Raw genomic sequence first — 8,591 nt, forward strand, 5'->3', positions numbered from 1 at the left:
TTATAAATTTATAAATATTTGAAGACACTATAATTGACTGTAGAAACTTAAGACTGTGATTTTATCCATGAGTATATAGAGAGGGCTTTGATGTCTTCCTTAGAACTTTACTATTATTAATTTATGTTTCCTAGTTATGTAATAATACATGTTACATAGATACAACATATGCTATAAGTCAGTGGTACTACTTATTTAATGTTAAAGCTGTAGCAAAAAGCTCTAGTGGCAATAAGATTATTTTCCTGGACTTTAATTTTCAGGATCCTAGGATGATGTGGAAGTCCCCTCTGTATGCTGTGAATATGTTTTATTACCATTGGTCATTAATGAGTAAAGCTGTTTCAGCCAATGACTGAGCAGGTCAAAGCTAGGTAGGAAATTCGAGCTGAGATATAGAGAGAAAGCAGGCAAACTCAAAAAGATGCCATGTAGCTGCCGAAGGAGAAAGATGCCTGAATGCCAGAACATTGCCAATAGGTCACAGACTCACGGTGAGAACAGATTAATATTACTTGGCTTTATTAAGATGTTAGAGTTAGCCAGGAATATGCTGGGGTCATTGGCCGAACAGTACTGTAATTAATGTGGTTTCTGTGTGATTATCCGGGTCAGAGTTACTAAACATGGTAGGTTTCCTAGAGTGTATACTGTAAACTGAACACACTCCTGCTGTCACCACACTTTCTCCCATTATGAACCTCAAACACGAGCCCTTTAAACATCAGTACTCTGCCATAGAGATCTGCCTGCATTTTCATGATATGAAACATAGAGTCCATGTATGCATAATCAAGATCCTACCTTGAAAGAAATTCTTCAAGGCAAGTATCTTTCTGATATGGGTTGATTTGGATTACTGGGTTTATCTCAAATTGTATCAATCTTTGAAATTATCCATTTAACATGTTCATTTCTCGTGTGTGTGTGTGTGTGTGTGTGTGTGTGTGTGTGTGTGTGTGTGTGTTGTCCACAAGAGCTACTGTGTAACAAATGTGTGGAGTGCTCACAGAGGCCAAATCTGGGCATCAGGTCTCTGGAGTCTGGAATTAAGAGAGACTGAAAACCATCATGAGGTGCTCTGAATTCGACCTGGGGACTCTGCGAGAAAATCAAGTGTTCTTGTCTAAGAAGCCATCTCATCACACCCAAGTTGAGTACACATAATGCAAACAACATAACCTTAGCCTCTCTATTGCTGCAAAGACTTGACTGTCTACGAACATCACATGTTTTTCACCCATGGAAACACTGTTGGACACCACGCCTGGTTCCCTGATGTACTGTAGACAGTGCTGCAATCAACACTGACGGGCAAGTGCCTCTCTAATGTCCCGAGTTCTTTGGGAAGGTGCACATGAACCATGGGGTGGTCCAGATGCAGGCTTTGGTGGTCCCGGAACACTGACAGCCAGTCAGGATGGAAAACGTCCAATCCCCAGCAGCAGTAGATAGCATTCCTCACTGTGAATTCCCATTAGCAGCATTGGTCACTTTTTCTAGTCGGCCTTGAATGGCATCCACTGGAGGTTCACTATGCATTTCCCTGATTCCTCCTGAATCAGAACATTTGGATGTACTCACCCTCAGTTTTTCCAAAATCTATGAGAACAGTCTTTTTCTATCCCCTTTAATACCTGTGTTGTCTTCTTTCTTATGATTTACTTATTTAATTCTAAATCATCTAGATATTAATCTTCTAACTGAGCTATCAGTAGCAAAGATTTCACTTGGTTTTCAAGAAAAAACCCTCAAATAATGGCTTCTCTTGCTGGCAAAGAATCCTTTACTTCCCTGAGCAACCATTGATCAACTGACATTTGATCGCCTGATATTTTCCTCCATCCTGACCTGTCCCTGAATCTTAACCTCCTTGCACTATTCTGTGCTCTAACTGTTTCAGAGTTTGTAACACATTGTCCTCTGAGGCATATGCCATTAACCTTGTATGGGGTGACACATAAGAAATAGAATTAATTTATTTATAAGTTTAGTTTCTTGAGACAATGTTTCTCTTCATATCACTGAATATTTGGGAACTGACCTCACTAATCAGGCTAGCCTTGAAATCACAAAGATATGCCTGACACTGCCTTTGTAATGCCTTTGCCTGTGTCCCTGCCTCAAGAGTGCTGGGACTAAAGGAATGCACCAAAATCACAGGGGAAAGCACCTTCCTTTCTGAATATGTGGGTCACCGATTTCCCCACCATGATTATGTGAGGATGTATGTTAGCAACAGTACATTTTTTGATAGCTACCAAGAGTCACAGAGGCTGAACTGCTTGCGCTTACAACTGTCATTCCACACAGATTCATTGTTCTGAAAAATTGCTACTCAAACAGAGATCATAGGAACGCCTTCCTCATCACTATAAGGACCTAAGTGGAGAGGGCACAGAAGGAGGGGAGCATCTCACTTACCAGTCACTAACTTCTTCCTTGACTCTTTTTCAGTGTTGGAGAAGGGGGTGTCCGTGGGACTGACACCTCAGGACAGACAGTCCATCAGTTGCAGTCCACAATATTGCTAGTATTCCACCCTGCATTCACAGATGAGGACGCCACCTGTTGATAGGGACAGGTCATTGACTGCCCCCATCCAAAGGTCTCCAGAATTCCTGTTCTTGCCAACAGCTCTAATCCTGGGGGTGGGGGGGATGGAAAATAATTTAAATGAGATGACAGCCAATCTATCAATGCTTATGAATTACTTAAAGGCACACGGGAAACCTAGTCCCATCACTTCTCCCTTTAGCACACCCCAACTTGCAGCACACGCTGTGCTTTACTGACACTAACACCCTGAGGCAGAAGCTGGCTGTTGACCATGTCTCCTTGAGAAGCAGCACCTTTGGCCATCATGAGCCTGGACATGCACACTGTGATGGTCTCCAGCATAGACTTTGCTGACATGACTACACCGGGGCCAGATATTCACCTTCCACAATTTTTCAAATAACTCAATGTATTAAACATATTCAGAGATGCACAGCATCCTTATGCAAAGACTCCATAGTCATCAGGAGGGAATAAGCTGGGGCTCATGAGCAAGACAATACCAAGAAGACCAGAGAAAACAGCTTCAAGAAAACAGAGGAGCTGAAGCAATTTAGGAAGTCAAGTCAGAAGAGAAGCACACCATCCCAGGACGAAAAGGAGAAGGAATCCACCTGTGCTCAGCCACCACAGCTTTAAGCCTAGAACCCACCCCAGCAGGCACACGCGGGAGTCCTGGAAGGGCTTTCACCTCTTGTGGGGGAAGTGAGAGAAGAAAACTGGCCTCCCCTGAACTCTGTCAACTCTTCCTGCTACTCTGTCCTCTATTATTACAAGAGTTTATTTAACTTTGATCTCTGGGGAAGTGGCATTGGATATTCGCAGGGTGACATTTATTCACTTTCTTTTAGTTCCTTGAGAGAGAGTTCTCTCCAAAGATCTCTATGTCCTGGTAATAACATCATAGACCAGGTTGGCCTTGAACTCAGTGATCTGCTAGACTCTGCCTCTGCCGCTTCCTCTGTCTTTTGAGTCCCTGTCTCAAGAGTGCTGGAACTAAAAATATGCTTCAACAATCCAGGTAGAATCAAGATTCTTTCTGTACATGTGGATCACCAGGTTTCCCAGCATGATTTGATGAAGAGTCCATGTGTAGGCCAAGGCAATTCTTGCTACTGACCTAAAATCACAAGAGACTTAACTGAATGTATTGACTTAGCTGCATGGATTTACAACTGCAACTCAACTCAGATTCTTTTTTCTGACAGTACCTGTGTTTCACTTGTAGGCTGGACTTCTGACAATGCCTATCTACTTCCAGATAGTACAACGTCTGGATTGACTCAAGGAATGTATTCAACCAGTCCCTAGATATTTATGGTGTTTGTATTTTCTCAATAGGCAATCCCCAGCTACTGTGTAGACACAATACTGTCCATTCTAACAAAGCCTATGTGCTGTCAAGAGTCACTGGTCTAGATAAATATAACAAAGCCAGCACGAAAGGATCCCACAGCCTGTATCCAAGCATCCTGACAGGGGCACAATTGACTACAAGAGAATGAAGGAAAGCAATAGTTTAGGGAGGTCTCTTGTTTGATCACTCTCTCTGTGTTTTTTAACTACAGAATTTGAGACTCCATGAGTCTACTGGGCTTCACTGTACTCCTCAGAAAAACAGAAAGGCATTTGAATGGATATACATTCATGTTAAGATTATTATTTTAATCTTTATGTTTTCAAATTAAGTGTCTTGTAGAATAACACTTGTTGAACAAAGCTCAGGAATTATTTTACATATTAAAGCAATTAACAAAAAGATGTACTGAATTCTTCTCATGGACTTTAAGTCTCACTGTACTATTTATTCAATGAACAGATTTTATTCTGTATATTGTATACTGACAACAGCACTCAGTTCCCACTACCTGGCCATTCCTTAGCTCTCACCAAATATCTTAGGAAATGTTCTTCTGCTTTATAGTACTGCTTACAATTTCATGAATGTCTATAGGTAGAGATGTGTCGCCAAGGATCCACATAGTGAGACAGGATAAGAAGATGTTTCTGTGGGACTGGATACATTTTGGTACAATATAATTATCTCGAGTTCAAAGGATTCTCCTGCAATCACCTTGACTGCATTCATTGTTTTTACTGTAACGAGTTCCACTGTGTGCAACATCACAAATTTCTTATCATTTGCTCTGCTACTGGATACCAAGTCCAGGCCCTAACACAGATATCCTAATCCTGAACAAACTGCAATATACAGCAATGTGCAGAGCAATAATCCATCCAACGCCTTGGAACAGCATGGACAGGAGGAGTGGTAGACCTGCTTTGGTGTTTAAAGACACTGTATATTGAAATACACGGAGGGTACAATACTTCACATTACACCCACCAACTGATTTGCTGCTCCTACGGGAGCAATACTTGCAAGTCCCCAACTTTCAGATAACTCTCCACTTCTTATATTCTGTACCATCTAGAAAGATCAAGTCCAACTGATCTTAGCTAACATATCTCTATGGGATAGTCATGTTATTATGGGGTAAAATACCAGGCTACACTGCTCTACCTGAGTGCATTAGCTCTTACATACAAACCACTGCACTCCTGCTTGCATGACAGTCCCTGATATTTGGATGGACTGCATTCTGCATGATCCATTTTGGCATAAGAGGCAATCATCTCACCACAACAGCAGCCACAGCCACTGAGTATCAGCAGCCAAAACTTTTACAGTTTTTCTATCAGCACCAAAAGCACACAGAAAAGGAAGTCGAGAAAGGAGACAGACTGGAGCAGTTCCATGGACACCTGCAGCTGCACTAATCTCACGCAGAAGCACAAAGGTTTAGAAGGGAAATACAAAGGCCCATCCATTCCCTTCAATAAAACAGTAGGAGTTCCCTTCCCACTGTGACCTGTGATCCTCTGAGCCACAGGAGATTCTGTTGTACGTCACGGCACAACATAAAAATTCCCTTCTATGAAAGCCAGCCTGCTAGCAGAAAGGGAGGTTACAGTTCAGTCCAAGTCTGACTTCTAGATATCCTACAACTGAAACAGAGGGACAATCATCTACTTCTTACTCATACCAAATAAAAGGATCCAAAGAGCTTCATCTTTTGGGAGGTCTTGAAGAGTTTCTTGACCAGCATCTCCTGAGTCTTAAGATCATTTCTGGGACATAGAATATAGCAGGCATATGGCTTCAGTGAGTGCCATATTCCACTCACTCAGGGTCCCATTTCTCAACTTCTCTAACTTACTTTTGCTCTCCTTGGAGATGCTATCCATAATTTTCAGGCACTGTGACGATACCACGGTACCACCGACGATAAGAAATGTTTCGTACACATGTGAGCAGTCTCTGGGCAGACCTGCCAATGCCAATTCTATCAGGGGATAGCCTTTGTGCAAAGTCACACACTAAGAAGATTCTCTAAATAGGGAGGGCAGTCTATTCCGCTGCAGCTTGCAAAGATCCCCTCACATGGAATTTTGTAATCTAGATAATACAACAAGTCCCTTCAGCTCCTAGTTTTTAGGATTCTCATGGGGCCAGCGCACATCATAACAGCTCTTACGCATCTGGTAGTATCAAACCAATCTCTTTACACTGACTCAAAGACAAGAACTTGGCCACCATATACCCATCCACTTGAATGTATTATTGAATTTACTTGAGTGTATTATTGAACACAGCATGGTCTATGTTTTAGTTTGCTCTCACCTATACACTTGGCACAACTAAGACTTTTGTCATTTTGAGTTAAAGACTTCAGGAGTTCATTGACAGGGTATGTGGATTTCAGTTAATTTCTTTCATAAAATGCAGTCAGCGTAAGTAATGTCACATGTGTGTCTCCCTAACAATGTACATTCCTACAGAATAAGAGAACAATCACCTTCTCACCCACGTCAACAGTAATGATCTTGTGGGATTGCCCACGTTACTTGAAAGTGAAGGAATGGTGGGTTACAAGCACTGGACATCATTTATATACGTAGATATGTAAAATAAAGCAAAAACTCACATGGATATGGTATATGGGACAGGAAATCAAAGTCCCTAGGGCTCTTTCATTAATGGAAGCCAGCAACACAGCTATGTAAAGTGCTCCCCTAGTAATGGGGCAAGGCACAAGAAAGACATCAGAGATCACCCACAATGCACTATTCCATTGACACCTCTGGACCATGTTATTCATGGGAACCCCAAAATTGGATAATAATAAACAATTGGTCAGAAAAATGCTTACTTTGCGATGCTACTTGGAGCACAACTGAGATACAACAAAGGGGCAATAGTGACGACTGCAAGTACCAATGCACACACTCCTATTTAGCTTATATAGCATAAAACAAACCAGGATCCTAAGGAAAGAGGAGAGTTCAATTCAGTGGTTGCCTCCCTGGAGTAGCCTCTCAGACTGATTGTGAAACATGATCTCTTTTTAATATTTATTTATTATGTATACAATATTCTGTCTGTGTGTATGCCTGCAGGCCAGAAGAGGGCACCAGACCCCATTACCGATGGTTGTGAGCCAACACGTGGTTGCTGGGAATTGAACTCAGGACCTTTGGAAGAGCAGGCAATGCTCTTAAACTCTGAGCCATTTCTCTAGCCCCTAGAACATGATCTTTATCATTAAATGGCACAGAAGGACCTAGTCTATGCTCGGCAATACTATACAAACACAGTTGACTTGGAATATATAAGAATGTTGGCTGAGCAAATCTAGAGAGTACCAGGAAGGAGAAATCCCCTGTGGTCTCTGATTTACCTCTTACCTCAATGTACTGCTTTGGTCTCCTGTTCTGGATTGCTTAGACAATGGTCTGTAAAGGATAACATGAAAGACACTTGATCCTGCACCAAGTTAGCTGAGATTTCTCTGTTTAGGTCTGTATCTCATTTTTTAATTGGGTTATTTGAAATGTTGATGTCTAATTTCTTGAGTTCTTTACATATTTTGGACATCAGTCCTTTGTCTGATGTGGGGTTGGTGAAGATCTTTTCCCATTCAGTAGGCTGCCTTTCCCTCTTATTGACTGTGTCCTTTGCTTTACAGAAGTTTCTCAGTTTCAGGAAGTTCCATTTATTTATTGTTGCTCTCAGGGTCTGTGCTACTGGGGTAATATTTAGGAAGTGGTCTCACGTGCCCATGCATTGAAGACTACTTCCCACTTTCTCTTCTATTTGGTTGTGTGTGGTCAGATTTATATTAAGGTCTTTGATCCATTTAGACTTGAGTTTTGTGCTTGGGGATAAATATGAATGTTCAACATCCTTAGCAGTCAGGGAAATGAAAATCAAAATAACTCTGAGATACCATCTTACACCTGTCAGAATGACTAAGATCAAAAGAATAACATGTTTTTGGTGCCATCTTCGACACGGTAACCTTTCTGTCGCGGTGCCCTCGCCTGAGGCCTTTACTCTGGGCTTTTGGCACCTCCCAGAGCTCGGGGCCTCCCCCGGGACAAGGTCAGGACCAACAACCTGTGACCTCCCCCACGTGTTCAATGCAGCCATCTGGAACCAAGAGCGACTAATTCGTGAGTTCACCTGGGTTGGATCGCCTTCCCATTAAGCCCAGAGAGGTCCCGGCTCTCTTTGGTGCATAGTGGGTAAGGTTGGCGACTCCTCCCCCCTCCACCCGGCCTTCCACCCTTGGCTAGCTAGACCTGTTTTTTTATCCGCACCTGGGAGCTCGGAGCTCCCAGTTCTATCTTTTTCTGTTTTCTTTCTGATCGCTTTTCTGTCCTCTTTACGGGCTCCCTACGGGGCGAGCGCCTCTCGGCTGCAACAGGCAGCCCCCAAAGGCTTAACTGCCTCCTCCTAGCCGGGATTGTTCCCCATCGGAAGCTCGGTTCGGGTCAGTTAGGCTATAGCAAGGCCCCCTGGTTGCTCGGACGCCTGTAATTAGGGCTGCTTTGTTCGTGGCACCTCCCTGTGCCATCTGCGGATAGTTTCACGGTAATAGCCATGGGTGCTAAGCCTTCTCAAACGGTTCCCCTGGCCTCCCCATTGGGGCAGCTGCTGGAAGCTCTGAAACCTCATGCCCTAATTC

Source organism: Microtus pennsylvanicus, chromosome 17, assembly GCF_037038515.1.
Source record: "Microtus pennsylvanicus isolate mMicPen1 chromosome 17, mMicPen1.hap1, whole genome shotgun sequence".
Taxonomy (NCBI): domain Eukaryota; kingdom Metazoa; phylum Chordata; class Mammalia; order Rodentia; family Cricetidae; genus Microtus; species Microtus pennsylvanicus.